This window comes from Saccopteryx leptura, chromosome 5, assembly GCF_036850995.1.
Source record: "Saccopteryx leptura isolate mSacLep1 chromosome 5, mSacLep1_pri_phased_curated, whole genome shotgun sequence".
NCBI lineage: Eukaryota > Metazoa > Chordata > Mammalia > Chiroptera > Emballonuridae > Saccopteryx > Saccopteryx leptura.
In genome coordinates, this window is record NC_089507.1 from 108566454 (window position 1) to 108581062 (window position 14609).

Sequence of the window (14609 nt, forward strand, 5' to 3'; positions counted from 1 at the left end):
GCAGCCCCTAGTATATTTCAGAGGTTGGTTATATACCCTTTGACTACATACAGGTTGAGGGGAGCATGACAGCATGACACAGTCATTAACAAGATTGTAACATTTGTCTGGGGAATTTACAAAAACATTAAAACTTTCAAGGTAATACAATCAAAGACATTCACAAATCTTTTAAAGCCTGACTTTTTCTCTTTCAAATGGCATTGCCAATATTAAGTTTTACAGTTCTCTGGCACCTTACCACTTACCATATTCCCCACTGTTTTTATATCCTAAGTCAAATCTTTGACTTAATTTACGGAAGAACATGAGGCTGTAATAGATATTACACCATATCACAGCAGTGCATTGTGGTTCCAGCGTCTCTGTGTCCTCATCAGATACACTTGTTCTTTTCTTTAATTAATTTTAATGCAGTGACATCGATAAATCAGGGTACATATGTTCAGAGAAAACACGTCGAGATCATTTTGACATTTGATTATGTTGCATACCCCTCACTCATAGTCAAATTGTCTTCCGTTACCTTCTATCTGGTTTTCTTTGTGCCCCTCCCTCCCCCCACCCCCTCTCTCTCCTTCCTCGCCCCCTCCCCACCCCTCCACCCCACCCTCTGTTACCTTCACATTCTTGTCCATGTCTCTGAGTCTCATTTTTATGTCCCATCTATGAATGGATTCATATAGTTCTTAGTTTTTTCTGATTTACTTATTTCACTCTGCATAATGTTATCAAGGTCCATCCATGTTATTGTAAATGATCCCATGTCATCATTCTTATGGCTGAGTAGTATTCCATAGTATGATATATATGTACCAAAGCTTTTTAATACACTTGTTCTCTGACGGACACTTGGGCTGTTTCCAGATCTTCGCTATTGTGAACAATGCTGCCATACACATGGGGGTGCATTTCTCCTTTTGGAACAGTTCTATGGTGTTCTTAGGGTATATTTCTAAAAGTGGGATAGCTGGGTCAAAAGGCACTTTGATTTTTAATTTATTGAGGAATCTCCATACTGTTTCCCACAGAGGCTGCACCAGTCTGCATTCCCACCAGCAGTGCAAGACGGTTCCCTTTTCTCCACATCCTCTCCAGCACTTATTCTGTGTTGTTTTGTTGATGAGCGCCATTCTGACTGGTGTGAGGTGATATCTCATTGTGGTTTTAATTTGCATTTCTCTAATGATTAGTGATGTTGAGCATTTTTTCATACGCCTATTGGCCATCTGTATGTCCTCTTTGGAGCAGTGTCTACTCATTTCTTTGGCCCATTTTTTGATTGGATTGTTTGTCTTACTGGTGTTGAGATTTACAAGTTCTTTATAAATTTTGATTATTAACCCCTTATCAGATGTGTTGTTGAATATGTTCTCCCATTGTGTAGTTTGTCTTTTTATTCTGTTCTTGTTGTCTTTAGCTGTGCAAAAGCTTTTTAGTTTGATATAGTCCCATTTGTTTATCCTGTCTTTTATTTCACTTCCCCGTGGAGATAAATCGACAAATATATTGCTCGGAGAGATGTCGGAGAGCTTACTGCCTATGTTTTCTTCTAAGATGCCTATGGTTTCATGCCTTACATTTAAGTCTTTTATCCATTTTGAGTTTATTTTTGTGAATGGTGTAAGTTGGTGGACTAGTTTCATTTTTTTGCAGGTAGGTATCCAATTTTCCCAACATCATTTATTAAAGAGGCTGTGTTTACTCCATTGTATGCCCTTACCTCCTGTGTCAAAAATCAGTTGTTCACAGAGCTGTGGGTTTATTTCTTGGTTCTCTGTTCTGTTCCATTGATCAATGTGCCTGTTCTTATGCCAGTACCAGGCTGTTTTGAGTACAATGGCCTTGTAGAATGACTTGATATCAGGAAGTGTGATACCTCCTATTTTATTCTTCTTTTTTAAGATTGCTGAGGCTATTTGTGTTCTTTTTTGGTTCCATATAAATTTTTGGAATATGTGATCTATATCTTTAAAGTATGTCATTGGTATTTTAATTGGTATTGCATTGAATTTATAAATTGCTTTGGGTAATATAGACATTTTAATGATATTTGTTCTTCCTAACCATGAGCACGGTATATGCTTCCACTTGTTTGTATCTTCCTTGATTTATTTTATCAATGTTTTATAATTTTCCGAGTACAAGTCTTTAGTCTCCTTGTTTAAATTTACTCCTAGGTACTTTATTTTTATGGTTGCAATAGTGAAGGGGATTGTTTCCTTAATTTCTCTTTCTGACTGTTCATTGTTAGTGTTTAAAAATGCCTCTGATTTCTGAGTATTAATTTTATATCCTGCCACTTTACTGAATTCATTTATCAGGTCCAATAGTTTTTTGACAGAGACTTTAGGGTTTTCTATATACAATATCATATCAACTGCAAATAATGATAGTTTTACTTCTCTTTTTCCAACTTGAATGCCTTTTATTTCTTTTTGTCTGATCGCTGTGGCTAGGACTTCGAGGACTATGTTGAATAAGAGTGGTGAAAGGGGGCAACCCTGCCTTGTTCCTGATCTTAAAAGATTTCTTTTAATTTTTGCCCATTGAGTATGATGTTGGCTGTGGATTTGTCATAGATGGACTTTATCATGTTGAGGTATGTTCCCTGTATTCCCACTTTGTTGAGAGTTTTGATCATGAATGGGTACTGGATTTTATCAAATGCTTTTTCTGCATCTATTGATAATATCATGTGGTTTTTCTCCTTCCTTTTGTTTATGTGATGAATCACATAGATTGATTTGCAAATATTGTACCAGCCTTGCCTCCCCAGAATAAATCCCACTTGATCATGGTTTATGCTTTTTTCCATATATTGTTGGATCCGGTTTGCTAATATTTTGTTGAGGATTTTAGCATCTATATTCATCAGGGATATTGGTCTATAATTTTCTTTTTTTGTGTTGTCTTTGCCTGGTTTTTGAATCAGAATTATGCTCACCTTATAAAAGGAGCTTGGAAGTCTTCCTTCCTCTTGAATTTTTTGAAATAGCTTGAGGAGGATAAGAGTTAGTTCTTCTCTGAATAGTTGGTAGAATTCACTTGTGAAGCCATCTGGCCCAGGACTTTTCTTTGTTGGGAGTTTTTTGATAACTGTTTCAATCTCATTTGTTGTAATTGGTCTTTTTAGGTTTACTAATTCTTCCAGGTTGATTTTTGGAAGATTATATGTTTCAAGGAATTTGTCCATTTCATCTAGGTTGTCTAGTTTTTTGGCATACAGTTCTTCATAATATTTTCTTACAATATTTTGTATTTCTGTTGTGTCAGTTGTTATTTCTCCCCTCTCATTTCTAATTTTATTTATTTGAGTCTTCTCTCTTCTTTTCTTGGTGAGTCTAGTTAAAGGTTCATCAATCTTGTTTACCTTTTCAAAGAACCAGCTCCTGGATTCATTGATCCTCTGTATTGTTTCCTTAGCCTCTATGTCATTTATTTTTGCTCTGATCTTTATTATTTCCTTTCTTCTACTACGTTTAGGCTTTACTTGCTGTTCTTTTTCTAATTCTTTTAGATGCAGGGTTAAGTTGTTTATTTGAGCTTTTTCTAGCTTCTTAAAGTGTGCCTGTAGTGATATGAACTTCCCTCTCAGTACAGCTTTTGCTGTGTCCCATAAATTTTTTTTTTTTTTGTATTTTTCTGAAGCTGGAAACAGGGAGGCAGTCAGACAGACTCTGGCATACGCCCGACCGGGATCCACCTGGCATGCCCACCAGGGGGCGATGCTCTGCCCATCCGGGGCGTCGCTCTGTTGCAACCAGAGCCAGTCTAGCGCCTGAGGCAGAGGCCATGGAGCCAACCCCAGTGCCCGGGCCATCTTTGCTCCAATGGAGCCTTGGCTGCGAGAGGGGAAGAGAGAGAGAGGAAGGAGAGGGGAAGGGGTGGAGAAGCAGATGGGTGCTTCTCCTGTGTGCCCTGGCTGGGAATCAAACCTGGGACTACCGCAAGCCAGGCCGACGCCCTACCACTGAGCCAACTGGCCAGGGCTTGTGTCCCATAAATTTTGAGTTGTATGCTCATTATTATTTATTTCTAGAAATATTTTATTTTTTCTTTGATCTCATTCTTAATCCATTCATTATTTAATAACCTGCTATTTAGTTTCCATGTGTTTGAGAATTTTTGAGTTTTTCTGTTGTGGTTTATGCCTAGTTTCATGCCATTGTGATCAGAGAACATGCTTGATATGATTTCAATCTTTTTAAATTTGTTGAGACCACTTTTGTGCCCTAACATGGTCTATCCTAGAGAATGTACCATGAGTACTTGAAAAGAATGTATATTCTTTTGCTTTAGGGGGAAACGTTCTGAAGATATCTATTAAATTGAGTTGATCTAGTATGTCCTTTAAGTCTGCTGTTTCTTTGTTAATTTTCTTTCTTGAGGATCTATCTAGTGATGTTGGTGGGGTATTGAAATCCCCTACTATTAGACTATTGCTGTTGATCTTGCCCTTTAAATCCATCAAAGACTGCTTTATATATTTAGGTGCTCCTATATTAGGTGTGTAGATATTTATAATGGTTATATCTTCCTGTTGGATTGCTCCCTTTATCATTATGTGGTGGCCTTCTTTATCTCTTACTATAGCCTTTTTTTAAAGTCTATTTTGTCTGATATAAATATTGCTACCCCAGCTTTTTTTCATTTCCATTTGCGTGAAATATTTTTTTCATACTTTTACCTTCAGTCTATGTGCATCTTTTGTTTTAAGGTGTATCTTTTGTAGACAGCATATGTATGGGTTCTGTCTTCTTATCCACGCAGCTACCCTATGTCTTTTGATTGGATCATTTAATCCATTTACATTTAAGGTTATTATTGATATGTAGTTGTTTATTGCCATTTTATTCTTTAAAGCTGTATTCCTTTTTTGCTATATTCTTTTCCCACTTTGATCTGTTTACAACAAGCCCCTTAACATTTCCTGCAGCATTGGTTTGGTTGTAATGAATTCCTTGAGGTTTTTTGTCTGGAAAGCTTTTTATTTCTCCTTCAATTTTAAATGATAGCCTTGCTGGATAAAGTAGTCTTGGTTGTAGGTTCTTGTTCTGCATTACTTTAAATATTTCTTGCCATTCCCTTCTGGCCTCAAGTGTTTCTGTTGAGAAGTCTGATGTCATCCTTATGGGGGCTTTTTTGTAGGTGATAGCATTTTTTTCTCTAGCAGCTTTTAATATTTTATCTTTCACTTAGCTTGGTATTTTAATTATGATGTGTCTTGGTGTTGATTTCTTTGGGTTTCTCTTTAATGGAGTTCTCTGTGCTTCTTGATCTTGTGAGAGTTTTTCCTGCATTAATTTAGGGAAGTTTTCAGCTATGATATGATTGAACAAAGTCTCTATCCCTTGTTCTTTCTCTTCTTCTTCAGGAACCCCTATATGCGAATGTTATTTCTCTTCATGTTGTCACAGAGCTCTCTAAGAGTTTCTTCAGACTTTTTGAGTCTCTTTTCTTTTTTCTTCTCTGCTTCTATGCCGTCATTCAACTTGTCCCCCAACTCACTGATTCAATCCTCAGCTCCATTCATCCTGTTTTTAATTCCTTCCATTGTGGTCTTCATCTGGTATTGTATTTGCCATCTCCAACTCATTGTTTTTAATATTTCAATGTCTTTTTTATCCTTGCTATTTCTTTAGGTGTTTGTAATGACCATCCATTGTTGTTCTAAGATACCTCAGCATCCTAACAATCATTATTTTGAACTCTGCATCTCGAAGTTTGGTTATTCCATATCACTCAGTTCATTTCTTGGAGGTTTCTTTTGTGGCTTCATATCGATTGTACTTTTCTGTCTTCTCATTATGTCTTTGTGTTTGGGTGTATTATTATTTTTTTGTGTGTATTTTTCTGAAGTTGGAAATGGGGAGACAGTCAGACAGACTCCCGCATGTGCCCGACTGGGATCCACTCTGCACGCCAGGCCGATGCTCTACCACTGAACCAACCAGCCAGGGCCTGGGTGTATTGTTTTTAGAGCTGGTTGAGTCTAGGCTTGGTGTTGTCTGCCTCCAGTTTTCAATTGTGTTATTTCTAAGTCTTCTTGGGTTGGCATCAGCTATTATTTGTAATCCACTTTCAGATTTGGGCCTCTTTGAAGACTTGATTTGTTTGTTTTCTTAACAGGTGATAGTCTTGTTGACTGATCTCAGCAGGAGGCTTATTTGAAACTGTATCCAGGAATGCAGTGGGTGTATCCTGAGACTCTGAAGGCCTCATCTGCCAGTTACTCTCTCTGCAGGCAGGGTGTTTTCTCAGCTTCAGTAGGAGGAGGTGTATCTCAGATCTCCATGGAGACCTGAGTTACTGCCCCTCCTCCCCACTTCTTGTTTTCAGCAGTGTCTTGTTTCACTGATTGGAGCTGGAGAGATGTTGGAGATCTGTGACCTGGAAGCACTTTAGTCTTTTATTTGTGGAAGGATCAGCCCCTCCCCCAACTACAGCCGCCTCCGGCACTGGATGAGTCAGCTTCTCAGGTCATCCATGCATTCCTCTGCCCCTCACCATCTGTCTCTCTTTTTTCCCTTTCTTTTGGAAGACAAGCCGGCCCTTTCAACACACCTCATTCCCTGGTCGCCAGGCAAGTGGCTGTGAGCAATATTTTCTGCTCTTTTCCTTGAAGCAGGGATCCCCAAACTTTTTACACAGGGGGCCAGTTCACTTTCTCCAGACCATTGGAGGTCTGGACTATTAAAAAAACTATGAACAAATCCCTATGCACACTGTACATAACTTATTTTAAAGTAAAGAAACAAAAGGGGAACAAATATTTAAAATAAAAAACAAGTAAATTTAAGTCAACAAACTGACCAGTATTTCTATGGGAACTATGGGGCTGCTTTTGGCTAATGAGATGGTCAATGTCCGGTTCCATATTTGTCACTGCTAGCTGTAACAAGTGATATGATGCGCTTCCCGAGCCTGTTGCATGCATCCCACATCACCAGAAGTAGTATCGTAGGTGAGCGACGCCATGCTTTGTGGTCTCACTGACCAGCAATGAAAGAGGTGCTTCTTCCGGAAGTGTGGCGGGGGCTGGATAAATGGCCTCAGGGGGCCGCATGCGGCCCGCAGGCCACAGTTTGGGGACCCCTGCCTTGGCGTGTGAGGCCTTCTGGGCTCTCAGCCTCACTCCCCCTCTATTCCTGTAAGCAGGGGAGTTTTAGGCACTCCCTACCAGGTTTGTTGTGGCTTCTTCTTTGCTCCTTGGTTTTTGAGAGCTGTTCTTGTAGTCCAGAGTTGGTTTTTCATGCTGATTGTTTCTAAACTAATTTGTAATCCATTTTGATGGTGTGAGCTGGGAGTCTGTGAGTTTGCTCTGCTGCCATCTTCAGGTCCCTTACACTTGTTCTTTACTTGCTTTTTTTTGTCATTCTAGTGAGTAATATCTCATGTGGTTTTTTTTTTTTTTTTTTCTTTTTTTCTTTTCTTTTTTGTTTTTTTTTTTCATTTTTCTGAAGCTGGAAACAGGGAGAGACAGTCAGACAGACTCCCGCATGCGCCCGACCGGGATCCACCCGGCACGCCCACCAGGGGCGACGCTCTGCCCACCAGGGGGCGATGCTCTGCCCATCCTGGGCGTCGCCATGTTGCGACCAGAGCCACTCTAGCGCCTGAGGCAGAGGCCACAGAGCCATCCCCAGCGCCCGGGCCATCTTTGCTCCAATGGAGCCTTTGGCTGTGGGAGGGGAAGAGAGAGACAGAGAGGAAAGCGCGGCGGAGGGGTGGAGAAGCAAATGGGCGCTTCTCCTGTGTGCCCTGGCCGGGAATCGAACCCAGGTCCTCCGCACGCTAGGCCGACGTTCTACCGCTGAGCCAACCGGCCAGGGCTCTCATGTGGTTTTGATTTGCATTTTCTTTTTGATTAGTGATGTTGAAAATCTTTTCTTATAATCGTTTGTTGTTGTTGTTGCTGAGTTGTGGGGAGTTTTATATATTCTGGGTATTGATACTTTATCAGAGATATGATCTCACATATTTTGAGGAGTAATGAAATCCTTAGTAATGGCTGAGTAGCAAAAGACTCATGGGGATAGCCCTGGCCGGTTGGCTCAGTGGTAGAGCGTCGGCCTGGCGTCCAGGAGTCCTGGGTTTGATTCCCAGCCAGGGCACACAGGAGAAGTGCCCATCTGCTTCTCCACCCCTCCCCCTCTCCTTCCTCTCTGTCTCTCTCTTCCCCTCCGGCAGCCAAGGCTCCATTGGAGCAAAGTTGGCCTGGGCACTGAGGATGGCTCTGTGGCCTCTGCCTCAGGTGCTAGAATGGCTCTGGTTGCAACAGAGCGATGCCCCAGATGGGCAGAGCATCGCCCCCTGGTGGGCGTGCCAGGTGGATCCCAGTTGGGCGCATGCGGGAGTCTGTCTGACTGCCTCCCTGTTTCCAACTTCAGAAAAATACAGAAAAAAAAAGACTCATGGTGATGGACACAAGATTTATGTAAGTGAATGAAATATATATATACATATATATATTTCATATATATTGCATATATATTTCATATATATACATATATATTTTTATATATGTATATATATATATATATATAAATCAGGTTTCATTGGGTAAAGGAATTAGGTACAGGTTAGAAATCCCCCACAAATGCCAGAACAAAGGGGTTTGATTTATCACTTCCAAGCACAGGATTTTTTACTCCCCTGAATGGGGGGTATGGCGTTAACTCAAGTTTTGCCCTATTTTTCTTAGACCTCAACAACCATGTCAAAGACTCACACCAGATAGATTAATAATTTCCTTTAAAACACTTTCTTGATTTTGCCATGTTAACATAATATGTAACATTTTAAAAATTCTTTTTTTGTCAACTAATTTTAAAATTAATCTTAAAATGAAACTTTAAAATTGCCTGGCCTGTGGTGGTGTAGTAGGTAGAGTGTTGACCTGGAACATAGAGGTTGCTGGTTGGAAACCCTGGGGTTGCCTTGTCAAGGCACATACGAAAAGTGACAAGCAAGGAACGAACAACTAAAGTGAAGCAACTATGAGTCAATACTTTTCACTTCCCACCCTTCTTCTCTCTGTGAAATCAATAAAAAGTGAAATCTTTTAAAAGAATGAAACTTTAAAATCAACATAGTAAATGGAAAACCAGAATCAGGTGCCTTTCCAGCTACAGCTGATGACACACCTCAGTTTCCTCCATTGTTGTCTAAAACAATCCTTGCTGGTGGCCCTAGTTAAACATGCCCTGTCTTTAACAGGGAGCCTGATTACAACTGCCAGCATGCTGCTGGGCGGGACTGTTTATTAGACAGATTGTGTTGTTCAGTGGACAGTTTATACTTGTGCACAGGTTCGTGCCCAGGGAGTAGAAACAGGCTGATGGTATCACAGTACCAGCTCAGCTGTTTTTTTATACTACACTGGGAAACACTGCTAGCTTAAAAACCAGTTCTCAAGATTTTGTTCCTGGCAGAAAGAAGCTATAGAAAAAGAGGATGAAGGCCCAGTTGACCCTGCTTTCAGTTGTCTGAGGGTAATTCTTTAATTCGGTAGTTCACAAGCTTTGTGGTCTCAGGACCCCTTTACAATACTTAAAGATTATTGAGGATTCCAAAGGGCTTGTGTGGGTTTTATGTATTGATATTTGCTATCTTAGACACTAAAACCGAGAAATTTTAATAGTTATTAATTCATTTAAAAGAAGCGATGTTAACAAAAATATTTTATGGAAAATAACTATGTTTCAAAACAAGAGTGGCTTTATTTTGGTGAACCTCTTTAATAACTGGCAAAATGAAACTGCTGTAATCTCATGTGCTTCGCACCCAGTCTTTTGTGACATCACACATCACGTGGCTTCAGAAAAACTGCGAGGTGCATTACTGAGTGAAAAAGTCAAATGTTTTATTATCATGGAAAGTGTTGACTTCATAGATTTTCTGAAAGAGTTGACTGTTCCAGGATCATACTTGAAAAACTTTGCTTTAATTAATTCACTAGAGCAGGGGTCGGGAACCTATGGCTCGCGAGCCAGATGTGGTTCTCTGGATGGCTAGATCTGGCTCGTAGACAAATCTTTAATAAAAAAAATAATAACATTAAAAATATAAAACATTCTCATGTATTACAATCCATTCATTTCCTACCTCATGTTCATGGTTCCTGGTGGCTGGAGCCAATCACAGCTGTCCTCCGAGACATCAAATTTTTATTGGATAATGCGTAACATACACGAGTCATTGTATGGCTCTCATGGAATTACATTTTAAAATATGTGGCATTCATGGCTCTCTCAGCCAAAAAGGTTCCCGACCCCTGCACTAGAGGTAGTGTGGTATAGTGGTTTGGAGCTAGTTCCTAGAGTCAAGCCGTCCCAGCTCTGCTACTTCTGTTATCTGTGACTTTGGCCAACTAATTTAACTACTTTATGCCCTAGTTTTCTTATCTGAAAAATTAAAATAATAATGAGGAAGTAAATAAAAGTGTAATATAACTATGAAATTAAGAAAATAATAAAAATTAGATTAAAATGAATAATTTGTTTTTATTTTTGAGAGGAGAGGAGATAGCAGACTCCAACAAATGCACCCTGATGGGGATTTACCTGGCAACCCATCTGAGGTTGATGCTTAAATTAACTGAGCTATCCTCAGCACCAGGGCCAACATTTGAACCAATTGAGCCACTGGCTGTGAGAGAGGGACAGAGATAGAAGGAAGAAAGGGAAGGGGAGAGAAGCAGATATTCACTTCTCATGTATGCCCTGACTGGGATTCAAACCTGGGACATCCCCACACTGGGCCGATGCTCTATACACTGAGCCAACTGGCCAGGGCCTCATTAGTTGATTCTTATAAGTGCCCTGACCCGAGCACAGCCTTGGTATATCAGGATGGCACTCTAACCAACTGAGCTAGCTACCTGGCCAGGGGTGCTGAATGCTTTTTTTGAATAAATGATAACCATCAGTAGTGAAACATACATGTACCAGGTGTGAAATTATTTATGTAATTTACTATTTACAGATGGCCATAAATCCTATCAAACCAATTTCTGATACAAGCAAGCATAGTTTCTGAGACTTTAATATTTTGCCCAAGGTCACATTTCTAATCAGTCAATGATGGAGTCAAAGCTCTACATTATGTCATTCTAATTCAAGAATTTATGATTTTAATAACTATATAATGTCAAGTTTGAGAGGACGGCAAGGACAAAAAAAAGGAGAAATAAAAAGAGGTAGGCAAAATTTTCAGGGAATACATCCTTATTTTGTAACCCTTTTGAAATTTTAGCAAAATCTTTTTTTTTTTTTTAAGGGAGAGAAAGAGAGACATGAAGGGAGAGAGATGAGAAGCATCACCTCATAGTTACGTCATCTAGTTGTTCATTGATTGCTTCTCAGATGTGCCTTGACCTTGGGAGTGGGCTCTCCAGTCAAGCCAGTGACCTTTTGCTCAAACCAGCGACCTTGGGCTCAAGCCAGCCACCATACATGTGATCCCATGCTCAAGCCTATCGCCCTGCCTCCAAGCCAGCAAACCTACGTTCAAGCTGGTGAGCCTGTGTTCAAGTGGGTGGACCTAGAGCAAAGGTCCCCAAACTTTTTACACAGGGGGCCAGTTCACTGTTCCTCAGACCGTTGGAGGGCTGGACTATAAAAAATACTACGGCCCTGGCCGGTTGGCTCAGTGGTAGAGCGTCGGCCTAGCTGAGGAGGACCCGGGTTCGATTCCCGGCCAGGGCACACAGGAGAAGCGCCCATTTGCTTCTCCACCCCTCCGCCCCGCTTTCCTCTCTGTCTCTCTCTTCCCCTCCTGCAGCCAAGGCTCCACTGGAGCAAAGATGGCCCGGGCGCTGGGGATGGCTCTGTGGCCTCTGCCTCAGGCGCTAGAGTGGCTCTGGTCGCAACATGGCGACGCCCAGGATGGGCAGAGCATCGCCCCCTGGTGGGCAGAGCATCGCCCCTGGTGGGCGTGCCGGGTGGATCCCGGTCGGGCGCATGCGGGAGTCTGTCTGACTGTCTCTCCCTGTTTCCAGCTTCAGAAAAATGAAAAAAAAAAAAAAATACTACGAACAAATCCCTATGCACACTGCACATATCTTATTTTAAAGTAAAAAAAACAAAACGAGAACAAATACAATATTTAAAATAAAGAACAAGTAAATTTAAATCAACAAACTGACCAGTATTTCACTGGGAACTATGCTCCTCTCATTGACCACCAATGAAAGAGGTGCCCCTTCCGGAAGTGCGGCAGGGGCTGGATAAATGGCCTCAGGGGGCCGCATGTGGCCCGCGGGCCGTAGTTTGGGGACCCCTGCCCTAGAGTTTCAAATCTGGGACCTCAGCATCCCAGGTTGAGGCTCTATCCACTGCACCACCACTGGTCATGCTCCAGAAAAATCTTTTTATGTCCCTTTTACAACTAGAGGCTTGAGAACTTCACTTTTCTTTTTTAAATTTTTCCATTGATGAAAGAGAAAGGAAAGGACAGAAGAGAGAAGCACCAACTTGTTTCACTTATTTCCATTTAGTTGTGTACTCGATTGCTTCTTGAACATGCTGATAGGGGAAAAGGGGAGTCGAACCCATGACCTTATGGCATGTCTGGTTGATGCTTTATTCACTGAGCACCTAGCCAGGGCAAGGACTTCATTTTTTTTTTCTAATATGTGCCTTGACTGGGGGGCTACAGCAGACAGAGTGACTCCTTGCTCGAGCCAGCGACCTTGGGCTCAAGCTGGTGAGCCTTGCTCAAACCAGATGAGCCTGTGCTCAAGCTAGTGACCTCGGGGTCTCGAACCCGGGTCTTCCGTGTCCCAGTCCGACGCCCAATCCTTTGTGCCACTGCCTGGTCAGGCAAGGACTTCATTTTTTGATTCTTCCGTCAACAACAGGATCACATTAAATTCAGAGTCACCTCTATAGACTATGGTCTAAAAGTTCTCCCCCTCTATTGGTTGATATGTGTTAACCTTTTGGTTGAAGTATGGGTATTTTGCTTATATACAAACTTGAGTTCATTCATTAAAAATAAAAATGGCCTCCATCAGATTTTATACATGCAAATTTACGTACTTTTCAAATGTAGTATTGTAAGAATGAGACGGCACTCGAACGCCAGGTGTGCAAGCTTTATTAGAGGAGAAAGACCTGCCGGGTGCTTCTCCAGGAAGAAGGGCCCCCAAAACAGACTGAGGTAAAACTTTATAGGGTTGGGGATAGCCTCGAGCAAGGTTGTGCTGGTATGTTCGGCTTTCTGGAATACTCCTCTTTGGGGTGATTGACCAGATTCCTGGAATTCCTTTGTCCCAGGGGCGATTGTCTGGTAATTAAGGGTGGGGCCAGGCAGCCAAGTGGAACAGCAAAAGGGCAGTTGTAATTCATGTATCTATCAGGTATGTTACAATACAATATTTTATCTGTATCAGAAATAATCTAGCTTTCTTTCTCCCATTGTATTTGTGACAGTAGGAGTGGATTTATAAATCTGTTCCTTTAGAAAGCAAGCAGAAATAAAACCATATGTCTTTGTCTCATAAGAATTATAATACCGCTGGCTAGGTATCTCAGTTGGTTAAAGCGTTATCCCAACACACCAAGGTTTGGCAGATCACCACATTGTCCATATGGCATGTGGCGAGTCTCACAGTCTGGCCCTCAGTGACTGGTGCCAGCTGTTTTCTTGGGGCGCAGGAAGTGATGGTCAGCTGGGACTCATGACTACTGAGGATTCCGTGGCAGTGCCCAGGTAAGAATGTCACAGAAAAGAATCTGAGTTTTCAAAGGTCAGTTGTTATAAATATTATTTCCTGCTGTTGTTTTGTTAGACGTCTTGTTTTAGTTTCTGGTTTCTTCTTTTTATTGCTGCTCCTTTGTGCCACTGCTGTGCCTCACAAATATAATTATTTATAGGAGTCTGTATCTCAAATTTAAAAATGTGAGTAGTTTGGGAATGTACTTTATTTATTCTGTTAGCCTAACTGCCTGCAGAGAGCTTGGAACTCGATAAATTTTTTTGAATTAAAAAAAAAACTGTCTTTTCACATGCTGAACTTAATAACCTTTAACTTAAAATTGCAGACCTAAATCAATTACTCAATTCAGCACTTTAGAATCACAAGGCTGGCCTGTTTCTCTAATAATAGGCCTGATAACTTTAAGCACTAAGAACAGCTGAAATACCAAATATGCATAAGTTCTTTTTTTTTTTTTTTTTTTTTTTTTACAGAGACAGAGAGTGAGTCAGAGAGAGGGATAGATAGGGACAGACAGACAGGAATGGAGAGAGATGAGAAGCATCAGTCATTAGTTTTTCATTGCGCGTTGCAACACCTTAGTTGTTCATTGATTGCTTTCTCATATGTGCCTTGACCGCGGGCCTTCAGCAGACCAAGTAGCCCCTTGCTGGAGCCAGCGACCTTGGGTTCAAGTTGGTGGGCTTTTGCTCAAACCAGATGAGCCCGCGCTCAAGCTGGTGAGCTTGGGGTCTTGAACCTGGGTCCTCTGCATCCCAGTCTGACGCTCTATCCACTGCGCCACCACCTGGTCAGGCTGCATAAGTTCTTTAAGGCATAAATACTAATATAGTGGTTTTGAGTCTCTTAAATATTTACTTCTAAATCTTAGAGATTTAGCTAA

At 41.1% G+C, this 14609-nt stretch overlaps 2 protein-coding genes across 2 annotated transcripts in view; both read left to right on the forward strand.

The window, feature by feature from the left end:
• The window catches only part of ARL5B (ADP ribosylation factor like GTPase 5B), a 403396-nt gene that overhangs the window by 191487 nt on the left and 197300 nt on the right, over positions 1-14609 (forward strand). The gene's annotated exons all lie outside the window — the stretch shown is intronic.
• The window catches only part of LOC136406534 (la-related protein 4B-like), a 46976-nt gene that overhangs the window by 5241 nt on the left and 27126 nt on the right, over positions 1-14609 (forward strand).